At 35.6% G+C, this 17,187-nt stretch overlaps 1 pseudogene; it reads left to right on the top strand.

Annotated features, from left to right (window-relative positions):
• The first annotated feature begins 15,765 nt into the window (after positions 1-15,765).
• Positions 15,766-16,958, top strand: LOC122736631 (annotated as a pseudogene).
• The last annotated feature ends 229 nt before the right edge of the window (positions 16,959-17,187 follow it).

The raw sequence follows: 17,187 nt of genomic DNA, 5'->3' as shown, positions 1-17,187 counted from the left end.
TGTAGAGTCCTTCTAACTTCTCTAATAATGATAAATTTCTTAAATATCATATGTAGTAACTTCTCATATAGGAGTATAAGCTGTTTGATCTGATTGATTTCCTTATGATTTCCCTACCACATTTATCTTTTTATGCTTCTCTTGCATCTTGTATTTGACTGTCAAATTTTCTATTTAGCATTGGTCTTTGGGGCCCCTGAACACTTGTGACTGAAAGTGTTGTGACAACTGAAAGTCATGACTGAAACTGCCCTGAAATGGCAACCCAGAGGTGACCTAGAAAATGGAGTTGTCAAATAGTACCCTATACTGTACACAAGTCCCCTGTAATCTCTTCCTGATAAATTGCCCAATACCCATAACATCTCTTGTTTTAGACCTCCCAAATCTGCTTCTGCTGTTGCTATTGCTACCTCTAAGGCCTACAGCTATTGTTGTTGCCACTTGCTCTCTGGGCCATTCCCCACCACTTTGCCATAGAACTCTCCTAAATTCCCAACATTTGGGGGACAAGAAAAATGTCTCAACTTGACCTTTTGTTGGCTCTGCCAATCTAAGATTCTATTTGAGTTATTACTTTTTTTGGTTAAGTAATTACTTTAAATTTATTTGGAGGGGAATGTTGGCATAGCTTGGTCATAGGCTTTCCTCTGCTCTGCCATCTTGGCTCTATCCCTCACTATAGTCCTTATATAGTAACTTCATTTAGCCTCATATTTTCAGTTACTGATAGTATTTTAATGGTTTACAAATGTTTTATTTTAGCTATAATTTCATTATTTTTCAGAGTACCTATAGTTGTTTGGTTGTTCAGTTGTGTCCAATTCTTCATGAACCTGGAAAGGCTTTTCTTGGTAAAGATAACTGTAATGGATTGCCATTTCTTTCTCTACCGCATTAAGGCAAACAGAAGTTAAGTGCTTTGTCTAGAGTCACACAGCTAGTGAGTGTGTCAAATCGAGACCATATTTGAACTCAGGTTTTTCTGACTCCAGGCCAAGTACTTTATCCACTGAGCAACCTACCTTCCACCAAGGTAAATGACTTATCCTGGGACACACAGCTGTTAATTGTCTGAAACCATATTTGAATTCAAGTCTTCCTGATGCTAGGCCTAGTGTTCTATTTAGCTGCCTCTTCTGTCAGTAGTATAATTAATCAAATTCTTGTTGTTGCCTATGATTTTTCATTCTTTCCTTATTTTTATATCCCATTAATTACCAATATATCTCTTGTATCTGTCCTATCCTCTTGACTTTTCCTGTCACCACTCCAACATCTAGAATGCCACAGTAGTTTCCTAAAAGGACTTCTCACACACACTTGCTCCTTTCTCCAAACTATCTTTCATACCATGAACAAGCATCATGTTTTAATCTTAGATCTAATACATCAAACCCTTCAGTAGTATCTGTTGTTAAATGAGTAAATTTAAAATCCCTTATTCTAATCTTTAAGAGCCTTCATAATCTGATACCACCCTGCCTCTGCAATATCATGGCAGACTACTTTCTTAGCTTTATGTCCCTGTTGTTTGAGTCAAACAGTTCTATTTGCTGTCACTTGTCCACATTCCACCTTTCTGACTTTATGCCATAGTTTATAGTGTTGTCAGTATCTAAATGGTCTTCTGTATGCTCATTGACTTTCTTTATTGGAATGTGATAACAATAGGGTAAAGCTGACAGTGACATGTTTCACAACTACCCATAACTGCTAACTAACAACCAGTATATAAAAGAATGGTCAAAACATTTTCCTGACAGAATAATTTTCATAGGAATGGAGTTGGCAATGATCCCTGAGGGTTAGCATTGTGACATATTAAGTTTGAAGATATTTTATGAGATTAGTAGGGATCCAATGTGACTGTGTCTATGTGTTAGAGGAGAAGTTTCACTTGGTTATAACATAGGAAAAGTGAAAATATAGCATTTGGTATAAATGAGGGAATAAAAGGAATGTAAGTATGAGGGGGAGGGTAAAAAAGACACTTGGGACACATAATATAGGCCAAAAAGCCCCCATTTTTTTGACTTTCTTTAAAGATTATTAAGTTTGTATTTAGGTCTTAATGACCTTCCATATAAAGATACAACTTTGTGAATACAATGAGATATAGATTACTCCAATTGCTATATCAGATTGAAAAAGGTCTGAGTTCCTAGTTGTTTACACATATGACATGAGCTCTGCCAGTAGGCCAGAAGGGAGAAGTGTCAATGGTCCATCAAATATGAGTACCAGAAATGCTAAAGGCATGATTTCTTAGTGAGTACATCTCGGGGATCTTTGGCATTGCTCATTTCTTTATCCCTTGCCCACCTTTCCATGAAACGTCAACTTAAATGCCAACTGCTACAGGAAATTCCCCGCTAAGAATCTCCTCATAAACCTCATTTCATCTTGGTTCTGAGTTATAACTTATGTTTCAATCTCTATAACAAGCATATTACAGTGGATAACTAGGAAAGATAGTGTCTGAGCCAGCATCTTGGGTAGGGCTGGGGAATGGGAGAGGGAATGGCGAAAACTGTTCTTTAACACAGAGTTGCAATTGACTAGATCTGTAGAAAAAAATATACAAACAACAACAAAAATCTAGTTACATTGTGATTACTTTTCCCTTTGTCATTTCTCCTATTTGACCATAAATACTATAAGGCAGAAATGAGGCCTTTGAGAAGTTTCTGAATATACCACCACCCACGCAAAAAAAAAACCCAAAAAACAAAAAACAAAAAACCAATACAGTATAAATCTGTTGAGCTATGTTGAATCAGTCTACCACAGAGAAAGTTGTTAGCGGATTGAGGGTTTTTCCCTTTAATTTTTAATTCAACAGTTCTAATGGCAGAAACCCTTGTTTTATAATCATATGTTGGGATGGATAATAGTATAGAATTTGCTTTTAGCTTAATGGAAAGAAGTAGGCTCAGTGAAGACAGGGATAGGCACTGAACAGGACTAGTAGAGATGTTCAAACCATTGACAGATTAACTCAATAAATTAATCAATAAACATTTATTAAGTGCCCACTAAGTGCGAAGCACTGTACTAAGCACTAGAGATAAAAAAGGAGGAAAAATACAATTGCTTTTCCCAAAGAGCTTAAAACCTTATGGCAGAGAAAACAAGGAAGCAAATATACAAATGAATCATATAGAGGATAAATAGGAAATAATTAAAAGAGAGAAGGAACCAGAATTAGAATAGCTGGGAAAAATGGGATTTTAGCTAAGACTTAAAGGAATCCAGAGAAGTAAATAGGCAGAGTTGAGGAAGGAGAGCATTCCAGGAAAGGGGCTCAATCAGAAAAAAATGATGGGAGCTGAGCAATGGTGTGCCTTTTGTTCATGGAACAGCTAGGAGGCCACTATCATTGGATCAAAGACTATATGATTGGGAGGAAGGTGGAAGAAGACTAGAAAAGTCCGTGACATTCTCAGTCATAGACCCAGGGTTATAGCAGAGACAGAAGTTAATATTAAGTCTTCCTGCTTTTGAGGCTGGTTGTCTTCTTACAATGACAGAATGCCTCTCATTTAATTAGGACAATTTGCAATATTTTATTGATGTGCCTGTTTAAGTCCCATTCTCTTAAAGTACTATATTTGAAAAATATGTCTTTTAAAAAGTGAGGAAATTAATGCACATATTTTTAGATTTTAAAAAAGCAAATAAATGATTTCCTATTGCTATTTTAAGTCTATGTCTAACATGCACAGCAACAAAATAAATCAAAGAACTGTTTCATGTACAACTTTCACACCAATTAATCAAAGGAGTTTCTTTACGTGGCAACAAGATTCACAGAAACCCAGAAGAATCATTCTTTTCAGTTATCTAGACAGATTGCAGCAGGTCAGTTTGATTAAAAATCATGACTGTAATACTTAAGAAAACTGGCATTCTGCTGCCCAAGTATTCACAATTTGAAGTAAAACTGTTTGAAGAACTTTCTCTTATGAAAATGCTAATATTATTTCAGGATTCAGGGTGATTATCCTGTATATACACAATCTTCACTAGAATTATTGAGGAGGAAGTTAAACAACTTTTACCCCAGCAGTATTAAGTTCTCATATTTATTATTCTTAATATTAAGCTCAAGGATCTTCAGAATTTCAGATAACGCATTTTTGGTAACCTAATAAATCATACAATTTTTCATTAAAATCATTAATTAGATATATGTATATATGCATATATCAGTATACAGGATTATTTCTATGTTGACACTATTGTTAGGCAGCTACCAAGCACAGTATAAAGAAGGCTATGTTTGAAGTCAGGCTGATAATTTTGGATTTTGCCTCAGACACAACAGGTATAAGTTGCATCATCTGTAAAATGAAAGTATTATATTAGATGGCCTATAATGTTATAATGTCCCTTTTAGTTCTAAAGCTATAATCCTATGGTATCTGTGGAAAATTAAAGATTAAAAAAAAGGAAATTTGTTGAACTAACATCTATGAATAAAGAATTTGATTTTAAAATGAAATTATGAAACCAATCCTATATAAAACTATATAAGAATCAAATTTAAATGAATCTATAATCTTGTTAATATTGGTATTCCCTACATCAGTGAAAGTTATAATCCATCTCTGTCTGTCCATCATGTGTTCATTCAAGTCTTCCCATATTTGCCACATGGAGGGTTTACCAAATGTTTGTGTGTGTGGTGTGTGTATGTGTGTGTGTGTGTGTGTGTGTGTGTGTGTGTATGTTGGTTAGGAGAAAGCAAGGAAGGCTAACATTCTTTACTTATCCTTAAAGCCTGAGGATACCAAAGGAGTTTGCAGACTACCAGATATACATGGCTCTCCCCTAGTGGTCAGCTAAGCATTTTTTCAAATAAGACAATTCTTTGATAATATTTTTATACCACTTATCCTTCGTGATTTCTTCTTTGTACCATGTTATAGTCTGCCTATACCCATCACAACTTTTAATTGTTATAGATAATATTCAACTTGAATTCTCCCAAAATTGCAGGATTCCTTAATCTGTATCCATTTAACCTCAAGAAAGAAATACTGGTGTTAAATAGAAGACTTTGTTTGGGGAGAATTGGTTCATTTAAGGAATTCTCCAAGGATCCAAAAGTCATCCAGCTTTCTCTTTATCCCACTAAATATGGATCCAAATCTGTCTGCAGTTTTGTTTTGTTTTTCCATTTACCAATTGACCATGGTAGATTTTAAGTTCTTTTCTTCTCATTATGGTAATTCATTTGCATTGTCGAAAGTGCTATATTAAATTATTGTCATCCATTCTGATCTCCTTTCCACAATTCAGTTCATCTATATTATTTTTTGGCAGAGGGAGGTAAGACCTGACTTTAATAGGTTTATTTAGGCTTGTTTTAATGTCATGCAAGTAAAGAACTGAAGCCTGATTAATTAAACAAGCTATTTATGTTGAAAATGGTAAAATAGGCAAAAGAATATTACCTAAATATAAATATATATGTATATGTGTGTATGCATATATAGATACACATATATACTAAACTATATATACTATATCTATACTGTATCTATAATTATACAATATATTAGTGTGCAATATAGTATGTATTATATAATTATATATTATATAATTACATAGTAGGCTTCCAACAGTCGCAGATGACCATGGATCAGTGCCTTGAAAAGCCACAGGCCACAGTGTGGCTGTGCAGTCCTATACAGGAGCCGCAGCTCCTGCCACAACGAGGACATCGGAAAACTGTGCTTTCTGTTGCCCGTCAGTTCCTGTGTCTCATTCGTTTTTCTTCCTCCCGAGCTTGAAGGCCCATTTGAGCTACATGCAAGCTGCTCCTGAGTACTGAATTCCATCAGGCACAGTCCTTGGCCATCTCCTCCCAGCTGCCGATGTCTATTCCCAGAGCACTCAAGTCAGGCTTGCATACATCTCTGTAGCGAAGCTGGGGGCATCCAGCAGGTCATTGGCCTGAGGCTAACTTGCCATAGAGTAGGTCTTTAGGAATGCGCCTGTCTTGCCTGCAGTGCATATGACCAAGCCAGCACAGCTGTCTTTGTTTCAGTAGCATGTAGATGCTTGGAAGTTGCGCGTGTTGGAGCACTTCTGTGTTGGTGATCAAGATATGCCAAGGATGCACTAAAAGCAGTGCATGTGGAAGCTGTTAAGCTTCTTCTCTTGTCTAGTAGTCCATGTTTCGCTGCCATACAGTAAGGTACTCAGGACGCATGCTCTATAGACAGCAAATTTGGTTCATCTTGTCAGTTTACTGTTTGCCCAAACATGCTTCACAAGCTTAGCCATAGTTGAAGTAGCTTTCCCAATCCTCTGATTGATCTCAGAATCAAGTGACAAATTGTCACTGACAATAGAGCCAAGATACGAGGATTGGCTTATGACAACTGAGGGATCGCTTCTTCTAAGCTCGCACAGACTTTGACCTAACCATAAATCTTAAAAAGCCGAAAGTCATGTGTCAGAGTGCTATGTCACCTCCATTGATACACATCGGTAGCTACCAGTTGGATGTCATAAGCCAATAATTACATAATATTATATAATACTATAAAGTATATAACACATATATTATATATAGTGCAGTATAGTAGAGCTGTAGTGTGTGTGTGTGTGTGTGTGTGTGTGTGTGTGTGTGTGTGTGTGTGTGTGTGTGTTTTAGTCTGATTGACTCCATAATTCTTTATCTGGATATGGAGAGCATTTTCGATCACGAGTGCTTTAGAATTGTATATGATCAGCGCACTGCTGAGAAGAGCTAAGTCGATCACAGGGGATCATCATGCAATGTTGTTACTGTGTACATTGTTTTCCTGGTTTTCCTCACTTTACTAAACATCAGTTCATTTAACTTTTTGCAGATTTTTCTGAAATCCAACTTATTATCATTTCCTATAGCACAGTAGTGTTCTATGATTCCCCAATTTGATGCACATCCCCTCAATGTCCAGTTCTTTGCCAACACAAAAGAGCTGCTATAGATATTCATGTACATGTGGACCTTTTTTTCCCTTTTTAATTATTTCTTTGAGATACAGACCTAGTAGTAGTATTGCCAGATCAAAGGGTATATAGTTTTAAAATCTTTGGGCATATTTCCAAATTGTTCTCCAGATGGTTGGATCAGTTAACAATTCCACCAACAATTCATTAATGTTCTAGTTTTCCGACAGTTTCTCCAACATTTATCACTTTCCTTTTTTGTTATATTAGTCAGCCTGATTGGTGTGAGATGGTACCCCAGAGTTGTTTTGATTTGCATTGCTCTAATCAAATAGTGATTTAGAGATTTTTATATATAACTGATAGCTTGAATTCCATTATCTGAAAACTTTCACTTCATATCCTTTGACCATTTATCAATTGGGGAATGACTCTATTCTTATACATTTGACTCAGTTCTCTATATATTTGAGAAATGAGGCTTTTTTCTAAAACTTTAGCTGTAAAAATTCTTTTCCATCTTTCTACTTTCCTTCTAATCTTGGTTGTGTTGGTTTTCTTTGTGTGAAACCTTTTTAATTTAATGTAATCACAATGATCCATTTTGCATTTCATAATGTTCTCTTATTTCTCGTTTGGTAATAAATTCTTCCCTTCCCCATACATCTTACAGGTAAACTATTCCTTTTTCTCCTAATTCGCTTATGGTATTACCCTTTATGTCTAAATTATGTACTTATTTTGACTTTATCTTGGTATATTGTGTAAATGTTGATCTATGACTGTTTTGTGTAATACTGTTCTCCAGTTTTCCCAGAAGTTTTTCTCAAATAGTGAATTTTTATCCCAGAAGTTGGAGTCTATAGGTTTATCAAACAGTAGATTACTGTAGCCATTTATTATTGTGTCTTATATACCTAACCTATTCCACTGATCTACCACTCTATTTCTTACCCAATACGAAAGAGTTTTCATGACTACTGCTTTATAATTTTAGTTCTTGTATGGCTAGGCCACAACCCTTTGCATGTTTTCATTAATTCCCTTGAAATTCTTGACCTTATTTTGTCCCAAATGAATTTCACTGTTATTGTGTTTAGCTCTATAAACAAGTTTTTGTTGTTTGATTGGTATGGCACTGAATAAGTAAATTAATTTAGGTATGATTATCATTTTTTATATATTAGCTCAGCCTAGTCACGAGCAAGTAATACTGTTCCAATTATTTAGATCTGACTTTATTTGTGTGAAAAGAGTTTTGTAATTGTGTTCACATAATTCCTGGCTCTGTATTAGTAGGTAAATTCTAAAATATTTTATAGTGTCTACAGGTATTTTTTTTTTTGTATTTTTTTCTGGGTCAATGGGGGTTAAGTGATTTGCCCAGGGTCACACAGCTAGTGTCAAGTGTCTGAGGCTGGACTTGAACTCAGGTCCTCCTGAATCCAGGGCTGGTGCTTTATCCACTGCGCCACCTAGCTGCTGCCTCTATAGGTACTTTAAATGAAATTTCTCTATCTCTTGCTGCTGTGCTTTGTTGATCATAATACAAATCCTAATTACTTATGTGGGTTTATTTTATACCCTGCAACTTTGCTAAAGTTGTTAATTATTTCAAGTACTATTTTAAGTGATTTTATAGGATTCTCTAAGTATATCATTTGCAAATTCTGATAGTTTCATTTCATTGTTGCCTATTTTAATTCTTGAAAATTATTTTTCTTCTCTTGTTGCTAAAGCTAACATTTATAGTACAATGTTTGATAATAGTGGTGATAATGAGCATCCTTGTTTCACTCCAAATCTTATTGGGAAAGCTTTTAGCTTATCCCCATTACATATAATGCTTGCTGGTGGTTTTAGATAGAAATTATTTATCCTCTCAAGAAAAACTCAATTTATTCCTATGATTTCTAGTGTTTTTAATAGGAATGAGTGCTGTATTTTGTCAAAAGCTTATTCTGCATTTACTGAAATAATCATATGATTTTGGTTAGTTTTGCTATTGAGGTGCTCAGTTATATTGATAGTTTTCCTAACATTGAACCAGCCCTGCATACCTGGTATAAATCCCACCTGGTCATGGAGTAATATTCTCACAATAAACTGCTGTAATTTCTTTGCTAATACTTTATTTAACATGTTCTCATCAGTATTATTTATGGAAATTGGTCTATTTGTCTTTCTCTCTTTTGACTCTTCCTGGTTTAGGTATTAGCAACATATTTGTGCTATAAAATTATTTTGGTAGGACTCCTTCTTTGCCTTTTATCCCAAAAAAGTTTATAAAATATTGGATTAATATTGTTTACGTCTTTGGAAGAATTCACTTGTAAATCCATCTGACTGTAGAAATTTCTCTCCCCCTCCCTTAGGGAGATAATTGATGGTTTTGATTTCTTTTTTCTTAAATAGTGATATTTAAGTGTTTAATTTCCTCTTTTGTTCATCTGGGCGATGCATAATTTTTAAAATAATCACCCTTTTCACTTAGATTGTCAGATTTATTGGCATACAGTTGGGCAAAATAGCTCCTAACTGTTGTTCTCATATCCTTTTGGTGAATTGACCCTTTTAATTTTGATACTGTTAATTGGGTTTTCTTCTTTTTTTTAAATCATATTATCAAAAGGCTTATCTATTTTATGTTTTTTTTCATAAACAAACTCTTTGTTCAATAGTTTTCTTGCTTTCAATTTTATTAATCTCTCCGTTGATTTTCAGAACTTCTAATTTGCTATTTAATTGGGGGTCTTTAATTTCCTCTTTTCTAGCTTTTTTAGTTGCATGCCCAATTCATTGATCTCTTCACTCTATTTTATTCACTTAAGCATATAGATATAAAAATTTCCCTTAAGAACTAATTTAGCTACATCCCAAAAGTTTTGGTATGTTGTCTCATTAATGTCATTCTCCTCCATGAAATTACTGATTGTTTTTATAATTTGTTATTTGACCCATTCATTCTTTAGGATGAAATGATTTAGTGTCCAATTAATTTTTGGTCTATCTTTCCATGGCCCTTTATTATATATAATTTTATTACATCATGATTTGAAAATGATTCATTTACTTCCGCCATTCTGCATTTGATTGTGGGATTTTTGTGCTCTAATACATGATCAATTTTTGTGAAGGTGCCATATACCCCTGAGATAAGGTATATTCCTTTCTATCCCCATTCAATTTTCTCCAGGAGTTTATCATATCTAACTTTTCTAAAATTCTATTCAACTTCTTCATATCTTTCTTATTTATTTTGTGGTTAGATTGTTGCAGTCCCACAGTATAGTTTTGCTATTTCTTTCTGTAACTCATTTAATTCCTCCTCTAAGAATTTGTATGCTGTACTACTTGGTGCATATATGTCTATTATTATTAATATGACTTAATTGTCAATGATTGACATGTTTTGGCAAGATGTAGTTTACTTAGACCTATTTTTGCTTTTCCTTTGTTTGACATCAGGATTGCTACCCTTGCTTTTGTTTTTTTGTTTTTTTTTTACCTCAGCTGAAACATAATATATTCTACTCTAACTTTTTTACCTTTACTTTGTGTGTATCTCTCTGCTTCAAATGTGTTTCTGGTTGAAACCTTATTGTAGGATTCTGTTGTGTTTCTTTTTTTTAATACACTCTGCTATCTGCTTCCCTTTTATGGAAGTGTTTATCCCATTCACATCCAAAGTTATGATTACCAACTGTGTGTTTTACTCCATCCTATCCCCCTCCATTTATTCTTTTCTCTTTCCTTTCACCTTGTCTATCCTCACCAGTGTTTCACTTCTGACCACTGCCTCCATCTGTCTATCTTCCTTTCCACCAGGCCTCACCACTTTCTTTCAATAACAGTTGAGTATAGTTTTTCCCATTGATTTATTTTACATTTTTTTTATTCGTTTGATTTTTTTTGACTGATTCTTACTATCTCATAGAGTCATTAACTTCAATCTGCCCAATTCTAATTTTTTAAGGATTTTTTTCTTCATTTAGATTTTGTACCTTATTTTTCCATTTGTCCAATTCTACTTTCTTATGGAGTTGTTTTCTTGCATGGATTGTTTTTAATTTGTTCAACTGTATTTTTTAGAAGTTATTTTCTTCAGTCCATTTTAGTCCTTCATTTTCCAAGCTGTTGACTATTGCATAACTCTTTTCTTTTCCAAAGTTTTTTTTTTTCTTTTATCTCTTTTATTTAGTTTTTAAAATCTTTTTTGACCTCTTCTAAGTATACCTTTTGGTCTTGAGACCAATAAATCTTCCCCTTTTTGGCTTCACATGTAAGCATTTTGACAGCGTTGTCCTCTTCTGAGTGTGTGTCTTCTCTATTGCCATATTTCTTTGCTCATATCTTAGTTTATTTTGTCACTTTAAAAGTTGAGTTCAGTTCCTAGGGTACAGAGGGCATTGTCTCAATCTTCTTGTGCTGGGGGTCAGAGGCCTGGTCACTGGCTTTTTTCACCTAGGCCTCAGTGACTCCCAGCCTACTCCCTGAATTAGGGTGGTCCAGCCTAGTCGTGTTTGTTTGCTAGTGTTGTGGGGGAGGGATTGGTCAGGGAGAGGTTGAGGGGAGGGGTCATGGGCTGGCTATTTGCATTTTGCTTTCTGTGCTAAGGCTGGAGCCCTCACAATTGACCTGCTGTGCCACTAGCCTGATGAGCCAGGGCTGAGAGGTCTCAGATGCTGGTCTCTACTGTGGCTACAAACCTCCTGCTGGCTTGCCCAGACACCCTCTGCACTGTACTGAGGAAACTGGGGAGAGCTCAAGCAACTTCCATGCGCTTCTCCACCATTTTGGCTCCAAACTAATACTTTTATGATATTTTCCAGTACGTGTTCCAGCCTGATCATCAAATTCTGTTGCACTAAAACTTGCACTAAAACCTGATTCCCAACACTGAATGCTGAATCACAGATATGGCCTGACCAAAAGAGACATATCAGAAGTATTACTTCCTTTATTCTACATATGTTGGCTCTCCAAATGCAGCCTAACATTACATTAGATTTCTTAAGTGTAATGTAATATTCTTCTTAAATATTCACAGAATCACAACTGTTAAGTTTCGCCAAAAGCCATCTAACCCAACCCATATGTTAACAAGAATCTTCTTTATAATATACCTCATTGGAAGTGATCTTTCCATTATAAAAATCATCAAAGCAAGGGGCAGAGCCAAAATGGATGAGAGAAGACAGGAAGTTGCCTGAGTTCTCCCAAGTTTCCCTCAAAAACAACATTAAATCAAGCCTCCAAACAGATTCTGAAACTACAGAACCTACAAAAAGTCAGAGAGATACAACCTTCCAACTTGAGACAATTTAGAAGACTTCAGGAAAGGTCAGTCAGGAAAGGCAAAAGGGGAGCACAGCTCAGACAGCACAGCACAGCACAGAGGGGATGTGGCCAAGTCATCAGGAAGCTCTTGGCCACAGCAGAGCAACTGAGGCCCCTTGATCCTGGCTCAGTAAGCTTGTAGCACAGTGGGCCAGTTGTGAGATCCACCAGCACCAGTGGAGAAGACCGGCTAGCACCTGGAGGGCCAGCCATAGGACAGGCTCCACTGGTCCTGGCCATCCCAGCGTTTGGAGCAAGTGCAGGGAGCAAGCCCTGTGTGGTGAGAAATCCACAAGCCATAGAAGTCTCAGAGTAGAAAGCCAGGGACACAGCCCCATCCCCAAGCACAAGAAGCTTGAAACAGTGACCTTTGTGCCCCAGGAGCAGACCTCAACTTTAAAAAATAAGCTGAAATATGAGTAAGAAATAGAAGAGGGCTCTTACTATTGAGAGCTTCTGTGCCAACAGGGAAGAGCTAAATACAAACTCAGATGAGGACAATAATCTTAAATTGCCTACATGTGAAGCCTCAAGGGGGAAGATGCATCAGTCTCAAGACCAAAAAGCCTTCTTGGATTAGCTCAAAAAAGGATTTTAAAAATCAATTGAGAGAGGTAGAAGAAAAAATGCGAAGAGAAATGAAAGCAACGCAAGAAAATTTTGACAAAAATCAGCAGCTTGGAAAAGGAAGCACAAAGATTTACTGAAGAGAAAAATTCCTTAAAAAATTAATTTGGCCAAATAGAAAAAGAGGTAGAAAAGCTTACTGAAGAAAACAATGCCTTAGAAATTGGAATTGGACAGATGGAAGCTAATGACTCCATGAGACACCAGGAATCAGTCAAAGAGAATCAAAAGAATGAAAAAATAGAAGAAAATGTGAAATACCACATTGGAAAGACAACTGACCTGGAAAATAGAGAGAGACAATTTGAGAATTATTAGACTGCCTGAAAGCTATGATCAAAAAAAGAGTCTAGACACCATATTCCAGGAAATTATCAAGGAGACCCGCCCTGATATTATAGAATCAGAGGATAAAACCATCATTGAAAGATTTCACCAATCACATCCTGGAAGAAACCCCAAAAAGGAAAACTCCAAGGAATATTGTAGCCAAATTCCAGAATTATCAGATGACAGAGAAAATACTACAAGAAGCCAGAAAGAAGCAATTTAAATATCATGGAGCCACAGACAGGATTGCTTATGACCTGGCAGTTTCAACATTAAAGGATCTCAAGGCTTCAAATATGATATTCTGGAAGGCAAAGGAGCTTGGACTGCAGGCAAGAATCTATTACCTGTCAAAACGGAACATTCTCTTTCAGGGGAAAAAATAGACATTCAATGAAATAGGGTACTTTCAAGGTTTCCTGATGAAAAGACCAGAACTGAATAGAAAATTTGATTTTAACATATAAGACTCAAGAGAAGTTTAAAAAGGTAAAGAGGGGAAAAAGTTATTCAATAAGGTTAAACTGTTTACATCCCTATACAGCAAGATAATACTTATAACTCCTGAGAACTATATATCTATTTGGGCAGACAGAAGGAATATACATAGAGGGTAAAAATATAAATTGTCTTTGATGTGATGATATAAATTAATATAAAGAAAATTAAGGGGTGAAAAAAGGAGTTTATAGGGAGAAGAGGAAAGGGGTAGTGGAATGGGATTAATTGCATCATATGAAGAGGTGCAAAAACCTTTTACAATAGAGGGAAAGAAGGGAGGGGTGAGCATTGTTTCAACCTTACTTTCATCAGATTTGGTTCAAAGATGGAATAACACCCATTCATTTGGATAAAGAAATTTAGCTTATTCTTTAGGGAAGTAAAAGGGTAAGGGGAAAAAGGGGGCTGATGGAAGGGAGGACAGAAGCAGGGGACAAAAGGGTAAAGTAAAGAGGGGGAGCTGATAAAAGGGAGGGCAGATTGGGGGCAGCAGGGGTAAGAAGAAAATATTTGTGAGGAGGAATAGGGTGAAAGGAGGGAGGAAAAGTACAAAAAGGGGTAAATAGACAGCAATAATAACTGTGAATGTGAATGGGATGAACTCTGCCAAAAAATGGAAGCGAATTGCAGAGTGGATTAAAAACCAGAATCCTACAATATGCTGTTTACAAGAAACACATTTGAAGCAGAGAGATACACACAGAGTAAAGGTAAAAGTTTGGAGCAGATTATATTATGCTGTAGCTGAATTCAAAAAAGCAGGGATTGCCATCCTTATCTCAGACAAAGCAAAGGCAAAAATAGATCTAATTAAAAGAGATAAGTAAGGAAACTACATCTTGCTAAAAGGTAGCACAGATAATCAAGTAATAACATCCAAATTATTAGAGGAGATGTTAAATGATTTACAAGAGGAAATAAGACAGCAAAACTGTACTAGTGTGGAATCTGAATCTTCCCCTCTCAGAATGAGATATGTCTAGCCACAAAATAAATAAGAAAGAATTTAAAGAGGTGAATAGAATGTTAGAAAAAAATAGATATGATAGATGTCTGGAGAAAATTGAATGGGGATAGAAAGGAATATACCTTTTTTTTAGCGGTACATGGCACATATTCAAAAATTGACCATGTATTAGGGCACAAAGACCTCATAGTCAAATGTAGAAAGGCAGAAATAGCAAATTCATCCTTCTCAGATCATGATGCAATAAAAATTTCATGTAATAAAGAGTCATGGAAAGGTATACTGAAAATTAATGGGAAACTAAATAATCTCATTCTAAAGAATGAGTGGATCAAATAACAAGTCAAAGAAGCAATAACTTCATCTAAGAGAATGACAATAATGAGACAACATACTAAAACCTATGGTATGCAGCCAAAGTAGTGCTTAGGGGAAATTTTATATATCTAAATGCTTACATTTTAAAAAAATGAGAAAGAGGATATCAATGAATTTGTCATGAAATTAAAAAAAGTTAGAAAAAGAACAAATTAAAAATCCTCAACTAAATACTAAATTAGGAATTCTGAAAATCAAAAGAGCAATTAATAAAATTGAAAACAAGAAAACTATAGAGTTAATCACTAAAGCTAAGAGCAGTTTTAAGAAGAAACCAATAAAATAAATAAACTTTTGATTTAAAAAAAAAGAAAACCACAAATTACAAGTATCAAAAATGAAATGGGTGATTTCACCACCAATGAAGTAGAAATTAAAGCAATAATAGGAATGATTTGTCCTAACTTTATGACAATAAATTCGACAGTAAATGAAATGGATAAATATTTACAAAAATACAAATTGCCCAGGTTAACTGAAGATGAAATAAAATCCTTAAATTATTTCACATAAGAAAAAGAAATTGAACAAGCTATCAATGAACTCCCTATGAAAAAAATCTCCAGGTCCAGATGGGTTTACAAGTGAATTCTACCAACTCCCAGCTTGATCTCGTGATGTGAGTCAACCTGCCTTGGGAGCTCCCTCCACACCAGCCACAGGTTGAGAAGATGGCAGTTGCAGTGAGAACTTCGCAAGAGCAGCTGGAAAAAGCCAAGGAGAGCTTTAAAAATATAGACAAAGTATACAGAAGTTGACCAGCTAGCACCCGAATGACATGAGACCCATCTAAGCTAGATTGCTGGCACTCTCAGACCCTGGTGGAGGTAGGGGTCATGGTAGTTTATTGCTAAGGCATGGATTCTGAAACAGTGGAGGAGGATCCTCAGTCATAAAGAGACACCTTGAAGGGGCAATCAGTAGTTTGGGAGGGGAGAGTTGGACAAGAAGAGAATCAAGCCAAGAAAGCAACACAGAGGATGATGATGTTAAAAACTCAGTGTTGCAATGTTCAGTTGTAGCTACCTCCAAAGAGCATATAAGTCAAGACCTTATTCAGGATCAAAATATGTATGAAAGCAGAAAACAAAGGAATCAAATTATATTTGGCTTGTTAATGGGTACCCTTCAGAATTTACAACAGGAATCCACCATAGCAATGGAAAGGCCAAAGAAGAGTCAAGAAATTGAACATAAATTTGAAAATGAAAGGAGAGAACTTTTTTTAAGAAAGGCATGCTAAACAGGCAGAACAGTAACTTTTAGAATAAAAGGTTGAACTTGATCAGTTGCAAGAAGAATGGAATGAGCAAAATTCCAAGATGATTAAATATATAAGAACTAAGACAAAGCCCCATTTGTTCTAGATTCCTGGAAGAATGTGCCCAGCTTCACAAAAGCTGATAGAAGAGTCACAAAGAAAAATGAATGCTATGTTTGAAGGTAGAAGAAATGAGTTCACAGAACCAATAAATAAAATGGAGGCTAGGCCTTGAAGACAATCAAAGAAGGAAAAAGAACCTCAGATGGTGCATAATGAAGAACAGAAGGCTGAGCAAGAAGAAGGTAAGGTGGCTTAGGGTGAGGAAGAGATGGATGAGACAGGTGATCAGCACAATGATGTAGAAATAGTGGATGCAGGAGAGGAAGGGGAAAAAGAAATAGGTGCAATTCATAATGATGCAGAGAAAGAAAAGGAGGAGGAACATAAAAAGAAATGGAGGCTAAAATGGAGGAAGAGAATGAGGTGAGGGAAAAAGAGAAGCAACAGGATACACAGCCTGAAGAAATTATGGATGTCAAAGAGGAGGGAGAATGTGTGAAAAATGTAGATACAGAACTGGAGGAAATGGAAACTAATTAAGTTTAAAGTATATGGGTGGAAAAGGGATGTCTATTATCACCTCTATTATTTAATATTGTACTGGAAATGTTAGCTTTAGCAATCAGAGAAGAAAAAGGAAGTAAAGGAATTAGAATAGGCAAGGAGCAAACAAAACTATCACTATTTGCAGATAACATGATGGTATACTTAGAGAATCCTAGAGATCAACTAAAATATACTTGAACCAATTAATAACTTTAGCAAAGTT

This window comes from Dromiciops gliroides, chromosome 1 (genome assembly GCF_019393635.1).
Source record: "Dromiciops gliroides isolate mDroGli1 chromosome 1, mDroGli1.pri, whole genome shotgun sequence".
NCBI lineage: Eukaryota > Metazoa > Chordata > Mammalia > Microbiotheria > Microbiotheriidae > Dromiciops > Dromiciops gliroides.
Note: the sequence above shows the minus strand (reverse complement) of the source record. Positions and strands in the feature narration are given on the sequence as shown.